This window comes from Teleopsis dalmanni, chromosome X (genome assembly GCF_002237135.1).
Source record: "Teleopsis dalmanni isolate 2A chromosome X, ASM223713v2, whole genome shotgun sequence".
In the NCBI taxonomy this organism is placed as follows: domain Eukaryota; kingdom Metazoa; phylum Arthropoda; class Insecta; order Diptera; family Diopsidae; genus Teleopsis; species Teleopsis dalmanni.
In genome coordinates, this window is record NC_051848.1 from 86351298 (window position 1) to 86377541 (window position 26244).

Sequence of the window (26244 nt, forward strand, 5' to 3'; positions counted from 1 at the left end):
ATTTTAATTGTTTAAAATCACAGATAAACAAGATTAGTGAGCCATTTAAGTGCATAAAATTAATGCCAATTCGAAAAATAAATACCTAAAAGATTTTTAAAACAAAATTGAAATAATTTTAGTCAAATAATTTAAAAATATACACACACAAATATATGTAATTTTTTATATATTTATATATATTTTTTATATTATTTTTATATATTATTATTTATATATTATTTTAATTAATTGAATGTTTGGCTGACTATACAGCTGTTTCGAGTATTGCCAAATACCCATCATCAGTGGTGTTGGAAATAATTCTTATATTTAATTATTCCTAAATAATTTTTTTAAAACTGTTAGTACCAGGAATCGAACTCGGGTCCTGCCAAATTTAGAGCTCAGAGTTAGCGCACTTTAACCAATTGACCCAAACCCGTACTTGACATTTTTGTTAATACATTTTTCTGGAGTTTTGTTACTTTTGCTATGAAAGTTTTTATTAACAATTTTACTTGATGATTTATATTAGAATGAAATCATAAACCAGCTGTAGAATAATTGAATTAATTAATAATTTTTTTATTTTTAATTGTTAAATTTCAATACTATTCTGTTTTTAGAGGCATTATTTGTAAAAAATAAATAAAAACTATTTCAAGCATTTGTTTTTCTTGCCCGTATATGAATAATGCAATTTTCAATAGCTTCAAATGAACACGTGAATGGAAAAACATATTGTATACAAGACCGATAATTACATGAATATGTGAATTACAAAAACAAAAGCAATACTTAACAATCACTTAAACCATTTAAGCCTAAAAACCTTTAAGCTGCACACTAGACAGTGGAACCAAGAAAAGCCAGTCCAACATACACTAACTGTTTGTGTACATATAAACAAATACAGAAATAAAAATAAATATAATTATTGTCTTACATACACACTGAAATACATACATATATGTGTATGCGCATACCTTTAAAATTATTAAACAATATTAAAAGATGCAACAATAACAGAGATAGCAGAAATTTGCTGCCACCACTCCACATTTCTTCATCAAACTTTATGACGTTTTTAATTAATTAGCATTCATCCAAGAAAAACAAAGACGAGGCAAAGAAAAACAACAAGAACAAAAGCAAAAGAAAAAAACAGAAACACTAAGCATCATAAAAATTATAGTGGAGCAATAGAAAAACAAAAACAAAACCAAAAACAAGGAGAAATAGACGAAGAACAACAACAATGTTATACCATCAACTAGGCAATATAAAAGCTGAAATTTTCTTGCATTATTTGCTTTATTTCTTATACCAAACAATATTGTTGGCGGGCGTTGTGGGCATACACCTGCACTTAATTTTTTTCTTTTCATTTTTAGTGCTTTTTTTAACAAAGCTTTTATTTGGTATACTTTATGATGCTTACTTGTTTATTTATTTGTTGTTTTAGCTCTCACAGCAGTAGTTTTTGTTGTTGTTGTTGTTATTGTTGTTGTGAAATGGTAATATTCAAAATGTTGCCAGCCAACACTTCAATATGTTGCGTTGTTTTTTCGTATATTTTTTTGGTTTTTTTTTATTTTTTTATCGAATGAAAAATGCTTTAAATTTTCTGAAGTTTGAGAAATTTTTTAAATTTTCATTATTTTGTCTTAATGGAAGCGATAGATTTCCGTGATTGTTCTTTTTCTAAAACGCATGTCAAAAAGGTTTTATTTGACATAATTGAAACATAATTGGAAAAGAAATGTATAAGCAATAAAATTTATAATTTATTTTTATTAATTAATTAATTAAGAAACACATGCATACATACGTAGGAAACGTTAAATTTAGTTCAAACCAATGTTCAGCAATTCAATTACACAAGCATTGGTTTGAAAGTGGTGTCACAGAGGGGTTTTGCTCAAGAAGAAGAAGAGGAAGGAAATTATGTAATGTGATAGCATTTTCATAGTAATTGAAAGTCAATTGAAATTAACTTAATTTTGTATATACACAAATATAATATCTTAAAGCAGCCTACAATTAAACTGCTATGATAGTGCCAATTATCAAAATTTTGCGAAACCTTCAAATTTTAAGGATTTTAAGGATATTGCTGAATTTCATTATCTTTACTTACAAACTTTTTTCTTCAAAAACATATTGCTATTTACTTTAAAACTATTTTCAGTTTCCTGTTTTCCAGACAAAAACAACTGGAGAACTGGGAAACTAGAGGGTCCAGCATGAGTCTAGAACAATAAAAAGTCGTTCTTGAATGAAGTAATGAATGAAGTATCACTTCCCATTCAACATACCATAACTTTCATTAAAAGTTTCAAACAACTGCGGCTTAGTTCAACTTTTTATTAAAAAGCGTTGTCATTTAAAGTAATTAAATCTAAATATACTTCAGGTGTAGATAATAAAAGCTTGCGGTATTTGTAAGTTTTGCTCCAAAGATAAAGATTTTCAGTCTTTTGATTAAGACGAAGTGGGGTACATTGATTGAAACCAATTTGAGTTTAATTTTGAGGCAATGCTCTGCGCTGTTTCTTGGTTGAAAGCAACTTAGCAATCGGAATATAAAATCTGTTCTAATATTTAAATTAAATTCATTGCAATTGCTGAAGACTTACATAGACTCATTTTAATTAAAAACTTAATTAAAAGAAATTTTTATTGAATTTTAACATTGCATTTATGTGCGTATTCAACACATTTTAATGTGTAGAATAGAGACAAAAAAATCTTCTAAATATGCTCCATTGTAGTTAATGTTAGTGAGGAACTAAGCTAAGTTCTTTAAGTGTAGTGCAATGGGCTTATAAACAAGGCGAGGCTATATCCTTCATGAATAATTTTGGATAACACTACTGTGAAAAGTCAACAAATTTTTTAAAATAGTACTTATATTTAAAAGTATGTATTATTTTTAATTTTTTTTAATATGTCCCACTTATTATTATGAGTTTTCCAGTTTCTGTTAAATGATTATGATATTAAGTAAAAAAATAAAAGATAAATTTTTGTCCGATTTTTGCAATAAGAATTTATGGATTTATTTATTATTAGAATATATTATTTTTAATTTAATTAATTTTTAATTCCTCAATGTGTCTGATTCATTTAAAAATATGTTGTTTTAAATTACAGTCATCTTTAGTGTTAAAATCTCAAAAGTAGGATTTACATTCCACAAAAGTTGACATGATTTTGACAACAGAAAATATTTTTGTTTGATAAACTTTTTTCTAACAACACTTAAATGAACATTTCATGTAGAATGTACATATTTAAAAATATTTCAATTATTTAATTTCATTTTTTTGTTGACAGAACAGAAAATAAATGTAAAAAGAAAATCTTCTTTAGACATTTTGTAATCCACTTAAGTACATTTAACATAATTTCACTTTTGGGAACAAACTGTTCTAAGTTGATGATTTAAATATAATCTACTAGCGCCCAGTACTCACCCATTACACAACAAACATACAACATTCAATCAAGAGGGGTTAATGTCTTATATACCTAATCTCTATCTGCATATGTCAGTCTATATTGTCAAACTGCATTCCGCCTTCCGCATGAATACAACTAATTTTTGTGTAATAAACTTAATTATAATAAAAGTTTTGTGTTTACTCTTTTAATTACATGTATTTACAATCACAATTTAAATTTGCTTATCACGCTTTTTATAATTAATTTCCGAAATAATGTAAAATATATAAAATTATTTTTGATAAAGTTTTATCATCCAATAACAAATTAAAATAATTGAATTTCAAAAATGTGAAAAAAAGCCGTTACCTTCCTCTTCTGTTGTGGACTTTTATAAATGATGTACCAGGTTAGCATTGTCGAGGCTTTTAACTTGGCTGCTCTTTCATATGGGAACAGCGTACATAATGATAATTTTCTATTTTGTAATTATTTTCGAAATTTTATACATTTTTGACACCTGGCGTGCGTTCCTAATTCACTTGGGAGACGATAACGAAGTAACTAATTTATATACATATTTTTCTATCCAATTTTTTTGGGTTCATTAATAAAAAAATTTCAAAGCTTCACATCGCTTGCGTCTGCATGTTGCATATATATATATGTAAATGTGCACATATATAAATATGTATATGTATTATATATAAATATTTAAAACTCGGAAAAAAATTACCCCATCATTTTGTTGTCTGATATAGCGATGAAAAATTGCTTTCCGTGTTCGGAACAGTTTTTTCTTACAATTTTATTATTTTCATTATTCTAACATAATTTAATTTCATCAGATTCCGTCTAAATATATTAATGATTCCATTTATTATATTAAATTATATATAAAAAATTTTAATATGTAAAATATAAAAGTACACGTTACTTAACAAAATTAAAATTAGTGATAACAAAAACAAAACATAAATAATTAAAAATTATACAATAAATGAATAAGAAATAAGAAAACATTTAAGACTTAAAATTAATAAAATGCAATAATAAGAAACTATAATGAAATTTCGTAAATGAATGTCTAACAGTTCTTTGAAGCCTTAAAAAAATATTACTTAGAACTGTGACAAGAAAATTAAAAAAAAAAATGAAAAAATTTTAAATAATGAAAATTTATTTTATGTAATTGAAAAAAAATATTGATAAGAAGAAATACAAAAGATATAGTAAAACAGGAATGCTTAAAAGATAAAAAAGAAAAATATTACTGAAAATCATATAAATAATTATTAAATAAATACAATTAACAAAAATGAAATAAAACCTTTGGAACATATTCTAAACATTCCCTTACATAAAGTTGTCAAAATAAACACCCATCATTTTGAGTCAGTCAATTATTTCAAGGTGGTTGATCTATATACGTGCATATGTATATAATTAAATGACAGATGTTTTTACTTTCTATACTTGTGTATATTTAAGACATGTCTCCGATTTCTACATATAAATATATGTCAATTTCATTATTTAAGATTTGACTATGTTTTCTAGAACTTAAGTCTTTCTGCATTTTCCGGAGTACGTTGCCGCTTTGTAGTTTAGATATGATGGGCACATCTACATACATGTATATATATAATTTAATTATTTAATTATTAGTAGGTTAGAAAAAACCATTACTGAATTAATTTGAAAAGGGGATTTCTAATTTTTCGTAATGGCACTGATACAATTTCATAGTCCTCATTGTAGGTATGTTACTTGTTATTGTAATGCAATGAGAACCCTTTCAATATAATTGAAACACAACAAAAAATATTTGACATTTGTAAATCACACTGCAAAGCATAATGAATTAAAAACTGACGGAGATGTGATCTGTTCCCGAATGCAGAAATCATCAAATGAAAATTAATCAAAATTTGGTGATTTTCAAAACTCACACGAACCCTCATATTTCCCTACATTCCGAACGTTCGTTTGTTTTTGTTGTACTGTTGTACTCGTTGCAGTCACAGTTGTTGTTCCTATTACTATTCCAATTGCTGTCGGCGTCATATAAGCCGAAGCCGCAGCCGAAGCCGAGCGCTCCTTACAAGCTAATTAACTTTTGGTTACAGTTCGGTTGCTTGACAATTTTTTTTTCATCACGAATAGCGAGAGTAACAGCGACAGTAAAAGCGACAGCCAACAAAAAAGTAAAAGCATTAGAATAATAGAAGGCATCCTAAGGAAATAGAATGCAAAGAAAAGCACAAATCAAAAAGATTGTAATAAGCAAGTTAGAGTAATTTAAAGACATTCAAAAGCAAATACCGTTTTAAGCAATTAAACATGAAAATGTAAAAAAAAAATAATTAATGTTTTAGTGGTAGTGTAGAGGAGCGGATGTGGAGTGATTCAAGTACTTCCCGCATGTGATCAACCACAAAAACGATCAACACAACAATGACAATGTAGCCATTGTTGTAGAGCTGCGGCTTTCTGCACATGAACTCATGGTCATAGCCTGAAGTCACGACGTTTCCCGTTTATACTCAAGTATATCCAGAAGAGACCAAGCCAATTACATGACATATGAGAGTCTTTCGATTTTATTGTTCCGCTTGTAATGATCCAGCGAATTATATTTCATGGACTCTTAAATTCGCTCTTATGGACGCTTCAGTAATAAGGAATTTAATGCTTCACTGAAGACAACGGGCTTCATTAAGCAATATGAGTGCAGTAGAAGTGGGTGCAGCAATTTTAGAAAAGTTAGAATTGTCATCTTTATTGGGAGTGTCTGTATACTTCTTTGCAATGAACGCTAAGTTAACGAAGTATGTACTGTGAGTTACAAGGGTTTGTTTAGGTTATGATTTCCATTTTCAACAGAAATAATTCTGATTTTTTTATGTGGATTCTGTTGTTATATTTAATTCACCATTAATGGAGGAATCAATCAAATGCGGGAAGTTGAACTTCAACAGAAACATTTAATAGTTTAATTTAATCAAACTATTTTAATGACAGTAATTACTAAGAATATAAAAAGATTTGGCTTTGTTCATATGATTAATTTATAATTTATGGCGCAAGCTGAATTAACAAGTCCACTAAGGACTTGTATTTCAATGTGGTCACACATACCATACTTAATACTTGATTGTATGAACGTAGAGAGAATAAGTTATATCTTATATTCACATATATATTAAACATAGTAACTACATGTAGTTTTAACAAAAATCTGATAAGTCTCCTCTTTGAACAATGGTATGATGACATCAGGACAGTTACAAAATTTTCCTAAAACATTGTAATATAATATCGCGATCAACACATCCTTCGGAACCGCCAAAAAATGTGTAGGACCTTACATCGCAGTTTAACGGTAGTTGTAGCACTGTAGCGAGGATGGACATATTCTGGGCCACGGACATTGATGTGTGGATGTGAAGTCGAATGGCCAAGAGGAACGAATATGTAAGAATTGGACATATATGTTGACACTATGGAGGATTGTGGACAATGATATACTGAAGTCGGCAATGTTTGTTTATAATTTTATTATCGGCATAATTTTTTTTTTATATGGTGAAGTGTTGTAAGCGACTCACATCTCAATGCCGGTGAACACACCAGGCTAGCCACAACGTAATAGGTTTTCTTTTTTTTTGAAATTCCTCTAATAGCTGTAATGTTATCCAAACGATTTCTAAGATAAAAGTTGCAAGCACATATTATACTGTTATAATGATCTAATTGTGTATCTATAATAGAACTTAAGAGGACATACTTTTGACCAATATATAAATTTATAGGAAGTGTGATTAAAAAGTAACGAAATCAATATTGAAATTGTATATTAGTTTTTTTTTAATATTTACTGTACTATCGGTAAAGTGGGTGTAACTATCAGGCAGTTACGATGTTTAGTTTGCCAACCGACATAAATTATTGCATTCGGTGATTTGGAATTTTTAAAATGTTGAAGAAAGCCCTTGAAGACAATAATAAGCTTTTATGTTAGGAAGTCGAAAAAGGAATGAGTGAGCCAAACGTTCATTAATGATAAAAACATATTGTACTTACTAACAAAAGGAATACCTTTAGAGAGGTGAAAGTGGATATAGAAATGTCATACTGCCTATTTGAAAAGGTTTTCACATACATTATGGATGTGAAATGAGTGACAGCAAAACTGTGTGGAAAGTTTGTTTTTTCTCCAACAGGTTACAGTGATCCTTGATTTTTAGGCATGAATCCCTGCAACATTTTTCTATTTCAGAACTCCAAAAACACAAAAAAGTGCAATATTTTTCATTAATTAATGGAAAGAAAGCAAATTTAAAAATACGTAAAATAAAGAATTTCAACAGTTCTCCTTAAATGGGACTGGAAAAGTTATAAACATAAATAAATTAAAGAATTATTTGTTTTAAAAAATAATAAAATTTTAGTCACTATTCTTAAACTGTAATACCTTTTCTAATATGTATCTAAAATAAAAGTTAATAGAATTTTGGGCTCCTAGTATAGCGGAGTACTGTGTCTATAGTATAAGCTTTGTACCGAAAAGTAACTAAATACGATAAATAATCTTTGAAATGAAGATCAAAATGTGTTTCTTAGAGGGTTTCCCCAGAATCTGTATTTAAATACATAATAAATTGTTTATCTAACAGAATCCCATGTTATAATAATGATAAACTACAGCTTATCGTTATGAGCAATTACTGTGTATATAAATGCATTTAAGACTTTAGGTATTAGAGTCCCTAAAATTATAGGAAAGTATTCAATTATTCACACGACACAATTTATGAAAGCAATTACAGCTACACAGTAACTGTCATTAGCGTCACATACCTTAAAACTGTATGTGGTCCATTGTTTTTAGTGCCGTTTCAGTTATTGCACTGAAGTGCAACAAAGGGTTTGCCGATATAATGCAACGTAATTATAGGTGCTCAAATAGTTATTTTATGCATTGTTCTGTTTTGTTAGTTTTTTTTGTTATTTACCTAATAATGGTAAATGTGTGTTTTGGGAAAATTTTTGTGCCCAAATTAGGTACGCTTGATTAATTTTTATGACACACAGCTACACGGCAGGGAAAGAAAGATTGCAATTTACCGACATCGACCGAACACTCAAACACCGGACTAACCGAACAACCAACCATGAGCCATGAAGTACACTTAATTTCGTCCTAAAATCGGCGTTGGTAGATTCGTTGTTGTTGTTGTCGTTGGTTGGTTGTTAACAGTTGTTGTATTTAGTGGCAAGAGTACCACTGTCACTAACAGTCTCTGCGACAGTGACAACGTTGGCGTTGGCGTTTTGGTAACAATGTTGCTAGTAAAAGTATAGATAAATGCGTATGTGCAGGCAAAAGAGACACGATGTGTATATGACGTTTTCCATAATATCAACTGCATGCAGCGATTCGGGGACAACAACAACTACAGCAACGTACCGTGCATGATTAGTGCGTCGTCGCATGTGGCTATATACTTTGTCGGCGGCATAAAAAATGTAAACAAAAGTTGTTAACATGAAATCTATGTATATACATATATATATATATATATATATATATATGAGCGATAGTATGTTCGAAAATCGAAAGACAAGCAAAAAACTGCGGCATTGTTATATTTAAGGGCCCACCTACAGGTGTCACGCTTAATTTTAGACGAGTAGCTCTTTTCTGGCCTTGAGTTCCCTTTTTGCTGGACTCAAGTTTTTTGTAGATCTTTGTTGTTGTTGTTGCCGTTGTTGTTGTTGTTGTTGTGTTGTACAAAAATTTTCAACAATTGTCAACAATTTTGGTAATAAAATGAAATAACAATTTACATAATGGAAAATATGAAAAACGGTTAAACATATGCTTATCGTGAAAATAATTTAATTTACATAAAAATTAGTAATGAGGAAATTGGAAAAACTGCGGGAGCACATGCGGACTCTTCCGAGCACTGCACGACCAAAGCAAAGCGCATCGAAAACTGTTTGTAGATGCAAGCAATTAAGTTGTGCCTTACACGCTCGATTAAAATTAAAATTAAAAATTAAAAATTGTGAAAAAAAGTGCATTTATATCATGTATTTGTTGTAAATGTTAATTTGTTATTACAAATCATTACATAGAATTTTTATGAATTTTTTAACTTCATTGCACGAATTCGTAGTTTCAGTTTTGCTTGAAATTACAACCGAAAATCGTGCAAAAACGCTGACGTGCAGCGACATATTCTGCTTGTATGATTTGTTTTTTTTTTGAAAAAAAGTCTCTTAAATTAATACAAAATTCAAAACCAAAATAAATTGTTTAAAAATTAATAATAAAATAATGTAAAGAAACAAACAGAAAAATTTTTGTAATTTGAATTTTTATGGCGTTTATTACAGCTTCCGTGCCGTGTAAAAATTCATATATTTCATATATTTTCATATATTTTATATTGCAAACATAAAAAAATAAAATAAATAAAATTTTTTACACACAAGTCACATAAAACAAAGCCTATTTGCATACATAATTTAAATAAATTTCAGATAAGGCTGGAATTTAAAAATTTTTTACATATCATTTTTGAGTAGAAATGCTATTGACTGTAATTAATTCATATTAAAAGTGAACTTAGTTTTTGCATCGAAAAAATTAAATAAATATAACCAACTCATGCAGCGAATCGGTTTTAAATCTATATTAAAAACACAATTTTTAATTTCACAATACTTTAATAAATAATAAACAAATAATGGATATTTGTTTGCACTTTTTTGCACTTTTTTCTGAAAGGCTTTTTGGTGCAAATAATTTAAAAAAAAATTTCGCACAAGTGTAAATAATTTGGTGCACTTTTTTTTGCTTCCATTTGCATTCTTGATGCGTTCATATTCAAATTAAATGTGATCAGTATTTCTTCTCACATTCTAACTTCAGTAATCATTCTCCGTATTAAAGTTATTCTGCACCACATAGTATACTTTTCTAATGGGCTCGAAAGCAGTTTATTACTTTCGATATCGATAACATATCGATGAAATCATATTTTCACTTAAGACAATTATAAAGCTCATCAATAGTTTTTAAGCGATGCACAGGCTCGAAGCTCAAGGGGTGGGTGAAAGTGATTAAAACCCACACCTAACGAAATCAAAAAACTGAAAAATGTACATAATGTACCGGCTTAAAAAGTTTTCGGATTTTGTTGTTTGTTAACTACTCCTTAAGTAATAGACTTTTTTTGTTATGTTGGTACACCCTTTCTTGAGAGACTACCTATTAATGTGAGACTACCTCAAGTACATTTAGCGATTTTTACTATGGAACATTTTTATTGTACGCGATTTTTTGACACCTTCGTGGTAAGCGTTTTGAGTCGATTGAATCGGTAAAAGAGTATTCGCTGAAGGAACTAAAAGCCATACCTTCACGGGCCTACGAAAAGTGTATAGAAAATTGGGTTAAGCGTTGGCATATGTGTATCGCTTCAGAAGGAGCATATTTTGAAGGAGATAAAATAAATTTGGAATAAAATTTAAATTTGTGTGTTTTATTTACAAAATCCGAGTACTTTTTGAGCAGAAGGTATATAGACAAAAAAAAAAGATGTAAAAATATGTATATAAATGACTGGACACTAATTTATTATTTTCGATATCGATTGCATACCGACAAAAGCATATTTGTATATAAGAATATTACGATTTTCATCAATATTTTTACGCTATTTATAGGCAGGGAGAAGGTTGTTAGAGTGGTCGAAATGCGTAGCGAAATGATAGACTATATTTACACATATTTAAAAACATTATTGATACATTATGACTGTTGAATAAATATTTTTATTTTTTTTATTCCGGAAATAAATTTGAAAGCCCCTCCGTAGTAAATGTTAGGGTATACGCCTATACAAGCCTTAGTTAAATAAAAGGCATTTCAGTCTTATAACGATTTTTTGATACATAATAACTAACCTGCTAGAAAAAGTTAGTAATATTGTTTTGCGTACCAATTAGAGACTTTAGAATGAGACTTTGAATGAGTCTTTTGCAGCCCATCGGAGTAGACGAAAACACTTCATAATATATAATATAACAATATTTATAACAAAAGTGGCTTATTGAGTATTGAAAACAGAACAGATAAAACAAGAATATATCAAGTTTTCTTCAGATATATGTTGTAAAATATATTTTATAGCTGTTGGTGTGCTACGATGCTCTTTAAAGTAATAACAGGCATTGCATTTTTATTAACTGAAGAGACTGCATTAAAAGTGAAATGTTCTAGATATCACAATTGATCAATGAACAAAGGTTAACCTTACCTCTTATATGAACTCGAATTTCCTTGAGTTTGGTTGAAATCCACTCGATTTATTATAAATCCGCCATAAAAGTGGTATTCGATTAGGGCTAAGCAAATATTTTTTTATATTGAAAATTCGTTGCCTAAACTCAAATTCTCACTACTCCGATGAAGTCTTGAAGCTTTAAAAATCAATTTAACATGAAAAAATATTTTTGTACATCTATGTTTTAATAATGCATATTTATATATTTATTATTTAAATTTTCAAAAATTTCTCACATTGATGACTGGTACTGTGACATCACACCATGTAATCGTATATTACGAAATTTTACGCTAATCAATTTTATTTCGACAATCTCAATTATGAAGACATAAATTATGGACTTTTTTAATGGCTTTTTGATTTTTTCACATTTTTTTTATTTATCTATGAATATTTGTATTTATGTAGTAAAGGGGAGTCTATATATAAAACCGGCACTAATGATTTAAAAATTTTTTTTTGTATCTTAAATATCAGTTAAGTTAAAATATTTACTCTGAAGTGCATGTTTGCTCAGTTCACTGATGAATTCTTGGTTATGACAAGGCCAATGTGGTCCACGCTAATTAATTAATTGGTTTGCTTAATTAGGAAATCTTTAATTTAAGTTTATGGTCAATATAAGCATTTTTGGTTATATCTGAATTAAAACAGAATTATTTAAAATATTAATTAATTAATAGTTGAGAGTTCATATCGACTTTGAAAATCTTCAAATCATTGAAGAAAAGTTGAAAAAAATATTTAAAAAAAAGATATAGAAAGAAAAAAATGTATAGTTAAGGATATAGATTAATAGCTCTAATGATGATGACTGAAGTCTTGAAAAACTTTATGTAGTACTTTTTATTTTTATTATTTTTATTATTATTAGTACTTATTATCTTTATTTCATTTTGAGAGCTTGAATTTTATAAAAAAATGTAGTACTGAATAAAGCGTTGTATCAGCGTATCCGCATTAGGTTTTTTTATTATTATTGTAAGGGAATGTGGCACTGCGAATATCGGGTCTATTGTGCCCCCTTTTGGGTTTAGAATAGGTCTCTAAGCCCGGTTGCGTCAATAAAAAGTAGTATAGAACCTGTCTCTTCCGTAAGAATATACATTTCCAGGAGTCTATTTCGTATGTGCATTACCGCAGGATATTCTAATAGCACCTCATTCTCGTCATTCTCTTCAGAGAATCTACAATTTGCATCTGTAGTTATAACCACTCTTGTAAGGTGGTATCTTAGTCTACAATGCCCTGTTAGGATTCCTGTGATGATTCTAAGTTTTTCTTTTGATTGAGTTTTAAAAAAAAATCCATTTTTCGTCACCCTCCACAATTCCTCCACTACATTTCCTTTCCTGGCGTTGAAAAAGCATCTCACAGGTGACATCGGATTAATACCCAGTAATTCTTGCAATTGCTCATCTTTACACTTCTGTGGTCTGCTGGACAGTGTCGCTCACTGTCTTTTACATAGAAGTCACCACAACCATGCTCTATCACATGCTCTAATCTATGGAGTGTGTTCAACACATTTGTCTACGAAAAACGAGTGACTCTACTGCGTTTTTCAATGCGTTCCGCATATATTGTTTTTTAGCCACAAAAGTCCACATGAACACGGCAAACTCAATTTCTGTGTATTTGCAGTTTAATATCAGACGGACAAAGTGACGTATGTGTCATATTAATACGCTGAGTGCCTTACGCTGCCGCTATCTATTGCTTAAACCCTATACATAAACCTGATATAGATATCTCCTACATTGAAAAATCTTAAAAATTCAAAACAGAGAGTCATAAAATCATTTTCCAAAGTACATAATTACATAGGTATGCACGGTTGGAAATGTGTGTCTCTCTAGGTACACTTAAAGACAGTTCTGGTATATTTAATTTTTTTAATTTTTATAACTTATTTTCTGAAGATTGCGGTTGTAGCCATATTGCTTTAAATTTCATCCAAAAATATTTAAATTTCAATTGCTTGGTCTTCCAACTATATTCGTACATATGTTTCTCTAACCACTTTTATGTCAATCTATAATTTTTAACAACCCACAAATAGTACAAACTGTCTACCTAACTCAAAAAGAAGAGCAAAAAAATCGAAAAAAAAAAAATAGGAAAAAGCACTATAAAATCTTTTTGAAACATTCTCTTGTTGTTGTGCTTTTCGGCTTTGTTTTTCACTTATTTTGCATATTTTGCGCCTTTTAATTTGGCCCCAAAGGACCAAATTGAAGATGAAATTTTGCGTTCATTTTTTGCAAGCTACGCGTATACAACGGCATTATAAAGTAACAACGCCATTTTTTGTTGCTGTTATTGTTGTAGTTGTTGTAGTTGTTTTCTGTTAGCCAACTTCCGACATGTTTGTAAGTTCTGCGTCGCCGGTTGCCTTGATTTTTTTCAACCGATTTTTTTCTCCTTCAACCCACACCGATTTTTTTGTTGTCGTCTTGTTTTTTATGGTTTTTTATGGATTTGAAAATTTGCAAGTACGTAACCTGCAACAGTGACTGTTCCACCGTAGTGCGAAAAGGGGCTTAATATGTCACTCTATGCTAGTGTGCATGCAAGCGTCCGGTATTAAACACATACATGTACCATATACAAGCTTACAGGCACATGTAAGCGTAGAAACTCAATACTGTGCAGTATGGTAATGAATGCGAGTATTCGTGTGGACTGACTTTTATGTGTACCGGGGGTTTGACATTTTATCAGTTTTTAGTGTTTACGAGTTTTTTTCTTTTTTTGTTTTTTTTTTGGTTGCTAAATTGGCTCTGCAAAACGGAAACAACTACAAGAACCGCAAATACATAACTGTGAATTTATGTATGTGTAAGCAAGCAAAGGCGTTTGTAGAAGCACTTGAATGTGGGTATGCAGCCATAAAGTATGCTTTGAATTGTTTTCATAGATTTAACATATGCTGCAGTAGCCCAAATTGTTGTATTGTTGTACAATATTTTAGTCCTTAAGAAGTTTCTTCGAATTTGGGGCCTTTTGTACATAATTTCGGACTTTATCGTAGCTATCACATAATCATTGTAAATATTAATCAATAATCAGCAGAAAATATATATACTATTCCACAAAATACAAAATTGCAATAAAAAGATTTTAAAAAATTTGTCTTATAAAACATCTCTTATGGGATTGATAGAACCAACTTATGCCAAAAGATTTACGTTGCCACAACTAAAGTTTGTACGAGAATCGCTCGACTAAAAACTTAATCTGAAGAGTCGTATCCACCTATTGAATTAAATACACCGGCTTCAGTAACACTGTGCATGAAAATGATCCTTAGCCCTAACTTTGATCACGTACAAATAAACAGCAGGGAAAATAATTGCAAACGCAAAATATAACATAGTCTTAACTCAGCTAAACTGAACTGAACTAACTCTTAAAATGTACATTATCATCATAGGTACATTTTAAATATTCATAATTCTTCAACCCATTGTTTTTCGGTCATTCTTTTGCTTTGGTGGCAACTTGTTTGTTTTCAAAAATCCCTTTTAGTGTGCTAATATCTCGTTTTCGATTAACGTGGGCAATAAATCTTTTTCGTGATTGTTTCGAAGTTTGATAGTTCTTCCAGTTCGGGATTAATTCGGATAAGTTTTCGCATTCTTAAGCTACAAGTATTCATATAAGTCGTATATTAGAACTGAACGTACTAAAATTTTTTATATTATACACTTCAATTTAAATATGCTCTGAGATTTTTAATAAAGAAGAATGAAACGGCACTACTAAGGAATATAACGTTTAGCTACGTGATTTGTTTAAACGAGATGTGTCAACGATAATATTTTGTCTTCATTAATAGTCCTTACACCCCCATGTGTATGAGGCTATTATATTAACTATCATTGTTCATATATGTATGGAACTCTTCCAAATGCTTTTCCACTATTTCCGCAAGCTGGCATATGTGTATCTCGGTATTGGCGATTAGTACTTTTCATATATTTATTGAAGGTTATGTTTAAGTACCTTTACTTGAGCTCAGTCTATACTGAGTTCTATACATTCCCATGTGTATGAGGCCATTAAATTGATTGTAATTCTTTGTAAATTTAAGGAACTCTTCTAAGCACTTTCTCACTATTTCTGCATGTTGGCATATGTACATCTCGGTATTGACGATTAGAAGTTTTCATATATTTATCGAAGGTTATGTTTAAATATCTTTACTTGAGGTCAGTCTAACCCATTAATATTTTTTTAACCCCTTAAAGCCCTCATTCCACGATTTCATTGTAAATACAACTGCATTTATCTACTTTTCATTTTATTTACATTCTATCATATTTCGCCATTTTCGTACTGATTTCACTACTTTAATCTGCTGCTGTTTTAGTGGTGTCTCTGAAGAAGACTGTCTCTTTGACAGCTGTCAAAATAGTAAATACATTACACTGCGTACCACTGTCGGAACACTTCAGTGAAACTTAAAATGTAAAAAATTCACAAATTACTTTTGAGCTGGAAAAAATGTGTGTTCGCAACGCTTTAGCGTGGTGAAGGCGAACAGTTTTTTGCGCTGCATTCATTAATTCATTAAAGTGTAAATGTCAAAAGTGACATTTCTCAGACAACTTCATACAGCCGACGACCGAGTAAGCCGCTACGAACCCATAAGTGAGAACTTAATTCCGAGAATTAAAAACTCAAAACTAAATGAGTTTAAATTTTCAATGCGGAGCGCTACTATTCCATATAATTTTGTTGGCACAATTTACGATTGACATTAATTTTCGTCCAAATTCTATTAGGGTAACTTTTTGCTTCTTCTTCCATAGCAAGCACTTCGGCATTTCGGCTTTCCGCCACTTCGCCACTCCGCCACCCCGTGGCATTGTACTATAAGTGCAGTGGTGACGTGTACTCGTACGTAAGCCTGTTGCGTACGTACGATTGTGTGCTTCTGATTGACACACACATGCAATTGAAGACTCGTTGAGTCGCTGCGCTGCTGCGCCGCTGCGCCGTTGCGTCGTTGCGCCATTTTTGCTGGCTTTAATATCGTACTCGTTTTAACTTTTTTTGACTTTTACTTCTTATCTATTTTAGGTTTTGATTTTTTGATTTTTTGATTTTTTGATTTTCTGATTTTTTGATATTTTAACTTGTCAATTTACCCCCAATTGACAAAAATTTAAGCTTTTGTGCATTTCATAGACACGAGTATAAATTTTAACTGTCGTATGTGATAAAGTGGTTAATTGATCAATTTAATTTGACACTCAGCTGAGTGCGTTGGGTGTGCATGTGTGTGAAGCTATGTGGGGCTATGTGGAGCTATGGTTGTGTGTGTCTTGCTCCCATTTTGACAGTTGACAGTTGTCAATTGCTGGTGTTATTGTTGCGCTCAATTGTAGCAAGTATTTATGCAAATTGTGTAAAGTTGCTTTCAACTCGAATACAATAAATTTCATTCATTTAATTTGGGTTACGTTCAACGGTGCAGGCGAATCTGAAGTTTCCACAAAAATGTTTTGACTTAAGTATTAAAGCAAACGATAAAAGCTGAACTCATGGGATTTGTGTGAGAAAATTTACTTCGAAAGTATAGAGGAAGTACAGCCTAAAGTGGGTGTTTAAAACTTGAAATTAAGTATGGACCCGGTTGTTCACTTTGTCCGAGCTGTGTGCAAGTATGGCTTTGTGGATCATATGAAATTGTTCCCATCAGCAACTTCCAAGCCTTTTATGATTGTAACAAGTTTAGCTTTAGATGGATAGATATACTATCCAGTGGCGGTACTGGGCGTCAGGGATATCGGCAACCGTCGACGGCCTTGTAAAAAGTTGTACATATTAAGCCTTATACCTTAACTACACTTGCCAGAGAAAAATGATTTTGTTTGTCTCTTTTTGCGTAAATAGGAGAGTCTTTCAACAATGGGGGTATTCACTGTAAGGCGCAACATTCATTGACATAAAAAGATTCTTAGCCTCTCATAAACTGCCATTTAAAGCTTATCGATAATCTCTTACTCTGGACGCTAGATCTATTTAAGTTGATATCCAAATATGATCTTACACTACGGGAGCCTTGCAACGTATTAATAACAAAAATTCGCTGTTGTAGAAAAACAAGCTGCGTCAATCAAAAACTTTGGCATCCACAAGACGTAAAAAATACTCTTGGATTAATATTTAGGGTTCAGAATATTGGTCAATAACTGTCATACAATCCGTTGAAATGCAGAATAAAATAGACTTTTTATCACAATGATAGGTGCTCTCATAATTGATACCAAGCAACAATTTAAAATACTTAATGAAAATTTTGCACGGTTTGGTTTCATATACGACATTAGTCATATGGAAAGCATTCCAAAAAAATATCTTACAATACTTGATGTAATGCTTTAAGTATGATATTTTGGGAAGGTGAAACATCGATATTCATCTTTTTGAACTGTTTGAGAAACTGCAGAAAGTAAAGAAAATAATCCAGAGGAAGTATATCATAATATTTATGAGAACCAGAATCCATAATCAGAATCATGCTCACAGTTCCAGTCAGTACAGCTTATGCTGAAAGAAGCTTCTCAAAGTAAAAATTGATTTAGACCTACTTGAGAAGTACGATGTGCCAACCGAGACTAACTGCATTTAATTCTAGGAAAATTTATTTATTTTAATTTGATCAGCAATGAAACTTTAATACATGTTGCGTCTTTTTAGTGACGGTAAATTATTTACTTTTATAACTCGGTAATAAAAGTGGACTTCTTAATTCTGATAACATCGACGTGCAGAGTCAGTTTAGGCCGCTACTGCTGAGGGTTGTAGCCAAAGAGAATAGAGTATTACCATTAACCGAGTAACCGAGTGACATAGATACAGTTCGAAGTGGCAATAATAAATAAAATTAACTCGAAATGTAACAAAATATGCTATTTCTGACAATACACTAAATTTTTTTTTTGTGACAGAGCGTTTTCGGAATATATTTTTGAATACATTAATGTAGTATACTACAAGAAGTTCGAATAATCTTTCCCCCATACTAAATCCGAGCTTATCGATATTCTCGTTTTTAAATATGCAATATGATATGTATGGCTACTTTGATCGAACTCGGTAACTTTATATTTTATAAAACTTTATTCTGCGTTCATTTATTAGAACGTAACTATTAAGGTTATATTAATTTGTAAACACTAATATTTTTTATTTATGTTATAAATAAAATATAAATGTGGTGTCCCTCTTCTCTCCTGCTCGGTGTCCAGGTTTTTCTTTATTAAATTAATTAACTGTAAACTTTAATTAAAAAGTTATTATTCAAAAGTCTAGAAAAACTGGATTCATGCCATTTATTAAAGTACAAACCTGTGTAATATAATATAAGAAAAATTCCTCTGTAAATAGCCTGCAACTCTGCGTTGAGAAGGAAGAAGAAAGTTGCAACTCAGCCGCGAAAAAAGCCGAAAGCACAGTATTAGCTCATATATCAAGGCGGCCAATATAAATTGGAAAAACGCAGCGGCTTCAAATACATGAGAGAAACCCTAAAACCCCACGGTGCCGCAAACAAGCGCACCTAGTTCATATTGTTAATACTTATATATAGCTGTAAAATGAAATTTATATACAAGGCAATACATCACCGACCACTGCACATACATAATGTGCCAAAGAGTATCCATATAAAAACAAACATACCCAATGGGCTCAGAATCACCAACAACCATTCGAGGCATAAACAAAACTTTGAAGCAGAAATAAGAACCGATTGAAGGCATTAAACCCGGCACAGCACTCATCACGGCGCAGGCTAGGCCAACACGCGGCACAAGTCACACAGTTTAACAGTAATACAAACTACCATCATGCAGCGACTGTGGAACAACGTTCCAATCCGTTTGAGTCTGTGAAAAGTACTCGTCTTCACTTCATGCCGGCCACTCTCACTGAACTTCAGCGAACAAGTGCCGTTGAGCAAGCTGCGGCATAAATACATAAGAGTAAGATAGCTAGGCAAGTAAGCCGCCCGGTTAACAGGCAGGCAAACGTCCTCAGGTTGCAGGCAAATCGCAATCTGCATGGGTGTCATTATTAATTTAACCTATTTTGAAAATGAAGCCTCGGGCTAGTCAAAAACAAAAAAGGAAGAAAGCAACTGACGGGTAAAGGAAACGCAATAAACTGAAAAAGAAACAAAATGTAAAGCAAAATAAAGCAATAAATAATGACAGAAAAAAGTTTGAAATAAAATTAAAAAATAAAGAGTGAAAAATTTGATGAAATGAAAAATTCACATAGTTAGATAAAGGAGATAAGAGAGTTGAATGAAGCATGCTTTTTCTATGTTTACAATTTATGTAGGAAATAAGTAGTATGACAGTGAGAATTTATCATCTTTTGCTTTCGTGGCTTGAGACTTTGCTTGAGAGTACATCGTAGTAGTTTCTGTTACTTTATAAAATATGTATGTAATTTTTACCTACACAGTCCGTGGCGCAAGCGTGTCTACTTCACTGACGCTATGGCCTATCAATGCGTGTAGATTGTAAGGACGTTTACTAAGGCAGCCGCGTTTAAAGACGCAAATGCCGACAACATCGAAATACAACCGTGGAACGGAGTCTGCCTATGACAAAGATAGCGGCAAGGCGATACAGCTTTTAAACGTGCAACATTTGCAATAGTGCAGCGAATCGACGATAGGATGAAAGAACGTTAACAGATGAACAATTAACCGAAGAATTATTGACAATGCTGAAAACTCTAGCGTGCTATCCAGCAAACGGATTATATAACTTGTTCCTGTTCTGATAAAACACAGCGACCAATAAATAAAAGTCAAGAAGGGGCAAGAAGCAAGAGAAAAACGGAATTGCACTACAATGCCATATGCTCAAGTGCAATCGATGAAGTGTGTTTTCTGGCTCTGACTGCAGTTGCAAACTGTTGGGGCGACTAAGGTGCAGTTGAAATAATGGATACTTATTTTACGAAACGTGAGCGTACTGTTATTGGCTCACTGTTTCCAACTCATTTTATTGAAATGATTAAAGTGAGTTTCCAAAAAGATCATTCGTAGGATTTGAAGAGCAACTAGTTGTCTGGAGGGAATCGTAAAGTTGTGAAATGTGTGCTTTGCTTTACCGTATATGATATATTTCCATTTGACTTATAAAAACAAAGTTCAATATGTATTTAAGTGAAAGTTAGTTGCTTACTTTTTAACCAGCTTCATAGATTTGAAGTAAAAGAAGCAACAAAATTTTATAATTGTATTATATAAGATCCTATATTGATGTTAACGCAAAATATTAACTAGAAAAATATACAACTCTTATTAAAAAACTTTAATTTTCAAAAACAAGCAACAACCATGTTATATAGTAAATATCACGAGATTGTATCAGTGTATAATCACTAAAACATGTTTTTCCTAACAGTACCTTTAAATATTCTTTTAATTGAAAAGACCATATAGCTATCGTTTTTTAATTCATGTTAATTCGTTTGATTCATTTTCATTATAATTTTTGTCTAAGTCTTTTTCTCTCTTCTTCTCTCTCTTTATCGTTTTTTCTTCTCTCCTTTTCTAGCTCGTTTTTATCTTTTTTTTTTTGTTTATTTTTCTTCTCTTCTCGCTCTCTTTATGTCTTTTTCCCTCCTCACTTGTCTTTTTCTTATTTTTTTGTGTTATTTATTCTCTTTCATTTCGTTTTCTCTCTTTTTCGGTCACTTTTTCCCCAACTTTCTCCTCTCTCTTTCCACCTCACACTTATTTTTTCCTCAAACATTTCTTATCGTTAAATATTTTTGTCTTTTTTTTATAATTTTCTCTCTATCTGTCTTTGTTTCCTTCTCCCTTTTCTTTTCTGCGCTTGTGTCGCTTTTTCTTACATTTATTCATAAACTCTTTCTTTCTGGTTTTTATTCCATTTCTATCATTCCTCATCTATTTTTCTTTGTTAATTGCAATTACTTTAATTTTTCGCTTTATATTTTTTCTAACTTTCTTTGTCTTCATCATTCTTCATCTATCTATCTATGGGATAGATAACCCATATATTTCTTTATATCTTTATATTTATAGCTGTACTTCATGTTTCTTCTAATGATTTTGGTTTCCTTTGTGTAGAAGAATGTTGTGAAGGTTACTGATAGACGATTTATGCACAATAGATGAGAGCTAGCTAGATATCTTTTTTTTTGTTCTTAGTAGAGGTCGCAAAGGTTCTAGTTAGAAATTCAAGTCTCTGTGAGACTTGACTGGCTTCCACAAAGATAATATTATAATATTATTTACAGTATACTTTATTCTTAACTGATGTTGCAAATTTTTGTGTAATTTCTAAATATTCTTCCTTCTTGGGTTGATCAGTGCAAATCCGGTTTTGTCTAATAAACTTATAGATAGTTAAGCATTACAAAAAATTGCACAATGTTGAGATTAAAAGCTTTAATAAATTTTCTATGTAATCAAGTCTTTATGTGTTTCAGAACAAAGTCATTAATTGTGTAATTGTGTTTTTATAACTTATGAAAAATTCGAAGGCTTCAGCGCTCAATTTCTTTATATTATCAAGAGTAGAATGTAGTTCTTTGAATAGAGAAGAAGGCCATATGTTCGCCATTAAATCAATAACAGTTGTAACTTAATTTTTTTTATCGTTTTAACTTGATCCAGTTTGTGGAAAGCATATTTCATAATCTAATTTCTTGGGCTTATTGCTTCTCTACTTCTCTTCCAATTTATTCTACTCGGTGCCATAATAAATGCAAGTGGAAAAATGGAACTCACCAGGCCATTATGATATGTGCTGCCAGTAACAACAAGCTCTGCTGCTGGTGTAAAAGTAAACCGTCCAAACAGTACAAATGAAAAGTACACTATACAGTGTACACACATACTTACACTGTAAAAAACTTCAATTAAAATGTTTCTATGCTTTGCTGTGTTGTGCTGTGTTGTGCTGTGTTGTGCTATGTTGTGCTGTGCGGTGTGGCTCTGTGCTTTGCTTGACTTAGATTTGCTTTACTTAGCCTGGCTTTGCTGTGTATTGCGCGGAATGCGCGGCACTGTGCGGCACGGTGCGGTGTTGTGTACCAATTTCATGCAATTTTCATTCATGATGACGTTGCGCTTTTCATTCAACTTCTTTTGCTACAATTTCCTTAGCCAAGTTTTTTTCTTTGTGTATGTATACATAGAATACACGTGTGTGTGTGTGTGTGTGTGTTGTTCTATAGAATTTCTTTTCTTTTTTAAATACTAAAGCAAACAACAAGGCAAAGCCGTAGAAAAGGCAAATGAAAAGCGCCAGGCAGGTTCCAGAGACGCGCTCGCTGCGCCAGTCGCTTTAATTCCCACCACATGCCATAAGCAGGCCACGGTAATAAAATGTTGAAAAATGTTGAAAAACGTTGCAAAAAATAAAAAATAAATAAAATGTATTAAGCGGAGGGAAAGAAGTCTAAGCGGCAGTATAAATAATTTAAAAAATAAAAGCCATTCACGTATAGCAAAATAGCAAAATAGCAAGAAGCAACAAAAAAGCTGGGCAGCAAAGTGTGGCAAATCTGCTCATGCATAGTTGTCGCTTTAATTGTGCCTCAGAAGAAAAAAAAGAAGAAAATTCTTTTAGAAAATAGCAGAAAATTAAAGAAAAATGCAGAGAAATCTTAAATATAGTCTATAAGTAATTGTTTTGCTTCTGAAGACAGCGCAGTATACAACAAATGGGGAAGAAAAATACAACCAGTCAATAAAAATAGGGTGGCAACACCGCTATTGATGTGCTTTAATTTTAATGAGTTTTGCTGATGTTGTTGCTTCTGTTGCAACTTATTGGATCAAAGCGGACTAATTAAGTGTGGCTAAATGAAGAATGAAATAATTTGAATTTATTAACGCTATATAGAAAGTTAGAATGTTACAATGCGAGACGGCACAATACTCTGGCAATAATTACGGCAGAAGCCAGTAGAGCATGTGGTCTTTACTGTGTCTCCCCTCTTACTCTCACTTGCCATTGATCTTCTAACAAGAAATGCTTCTTACGACAGCAATACATATTTAATGGGTTTTCATACAAATTTACTTCGAATTAATGTTTTCTGATAAGATTTAAATGAAATTTTTTGGGTATCTAAGAAAACCATGGACTGCGGGTGAACTAAGCTAATCTGCTGTTGTTGGTAAAATATTTTTATTTTAGTACCGAAATCCAAGAATAGGTAACAGAAAGAACATCTAAGACATGTAAGTGCATTTAATGTTGCCTTACAAACCATTTATTTCCCATATTTGAAAATTAGCCCACAATATGTTTTCTTCAACTACATTGGTTTTTGAACTTTTTAATATATTCGAGTTCTCATTAAAAAGCTGAAGCTTTAAGAAGAAATATTGTACTCTTATGTATAACGTTAAATATCATATAAATAATATATAGTGCATCTAGTAGATGTTAATATTCGTAACCGGTATTAATCACATAGCCATCAAATATAGCCATTGCAAATGTAGTTAACCATGTTAAAATTGATAAGTGCTACTATTATATAATATATATAATAAAAAGCAATTTTTAATTTCCTTTTCTTTAATTATTCTTTTTTATTGTCTCCATCTTTATTTGTGTTGTTGCATATCTCACTGTCTCTATGTTTACATTAGTATGTTCCTTTCCGTCTGCATTTGTCCTTTTTACTATCATTGTTGTTGTTTTTGTTAATTTATTAATTAATTTATTATTTAATTTAATTAATTATTAATTTATTATGAATTTGGTTAATTCTGTTTGTCTTTCTTTTCTTTATCTTTGTCTGTGGCGTTACATATGCTTTCGCTCTTATCTTTGCTTTTACCTTGTCTCTTTTATCTTGCATTTATCATTGTCTCTTTGTTTACATTACTATATTTCTTTCCGTCTGCATTTGTCCTTTTTACTATCATAGTTGTTGTTTTTGTTAATTTCTGTTTGTTTTTCTTTTTTATCTTTGTCCTTGGCGTTACATATGCTTTCGTTCTTATCTTTGCTTTATCTCGTCTCTTTTATCTTGCTTTTATCAATGTCTCTTTGTTTACATTACTATATTTCTTTGCGTCTGCATTTGTCTTTTCTGCTATCATCGTCTTTGTTTTTGTTAATTTCTATTTGTCTTTCTTTTCTTTATCTTTATCCTTGACGCTACATATGCTCTCGCTCTTATCTTTGATTTTATCTTGTATTATATATGTCTTTGCCTTTGGCCTTGACATTGTCTTTGTTGTTTTTTACTTTAAATTTGTGTTTCTTTTTGTGTTTATTTAAGCCTGCGTTATTGCTATTTTGTTTTTGTTTTTGACTTTTTGTATTTTGTTCTTGCTTTGCTTTTAAGACTTGGTTTTATTTTATCGTTACTTTTGAGTTTGCGTATCCATGCTTTTGTCTCTGACTTTTCCTTTTCTTTGTTCTTGAGACTCTTTCACTAGGTTTTATGATCGTGAAATCATATTCCTTCTAAGTGATATATTTATGTTCTCGCATAAACTATATATAAAATTTTATAGACATATAAGTGTAAACAAATAAGTGCAAAATTGAACAGTTCTATATAACGTTACTGTTTATATAGTTGACAGTTACATTATTTCCAACTTTATGTTTATCTATTATTGTATACCAATTTTACTATTTACTGTTATATATAACCTTTAAAGATTTTAATTTTTATAATAACCATATGTATTTTCCTTTTTTTCAGTTCTAATCATCAACATACCCTTTGCTGCAGCACAATTATAAAGCAAACCAGTAGTAATTACAGAAATTATCTACCTAAATCGTAATTCAGCAAAAACATAGAAGATGATTCAAACCTCATCACTTAACTTAACCACACAAAAGTCTAGAAACCGCTCCCGTAAGATGTTCTCCCAACAGTGCCTTTCCTTTCAACTAATCGCTCTATTGTGCACACTTCTTTTGTGGGTACAACCAAGTAATGCATTCGATATAGGTAAGTACTGCATCTGAAGAAGGAAAAGGGGTAAAATTTAAGTAAATTTTTCATCAACTAAAATATAATTAATATTTTCGGTTTTTTTTCTAAATAAGTGGATATACAGTATGATCCATTTGAACTACATCTTTTCAAGCGCTGTATTTTTTATTTGCTATTTTATTAAACCAATTTGTAATTTGTAAGATTTGTAATTATTCCCAAACCTAAAATAGTAGGAGAGAATTAAGGTTTGCTCGTGGAAGAAAAGTTTCAACTCAAGATGCAGTTAGCTTTTAAAGAGTTTACAAGAACATGGCTGTAATAACTATATTTAATCAGAAAGATTTGATGTTCACGTGGTTCTCTTTTTATTAGAGGTTTTGTTGAAAATAAAATTTCACGTAATTATAATAAAAGTCAAGCTGCTCAAAGGACTGTATTAGGGTCGGCAAGCTGCTCATTTACCAAG

General features: G+C 31.1%; 1 pseudogene; it reads left to right on the forward strand.

Annotated features, from left to right (window-relative positions):
• LOC119689938 overlaps positions 1-26244 on the forward strand; it is a 97619-nt pseudogene that overhangs the window by 11238 nt on the left and 60137 nt on the right.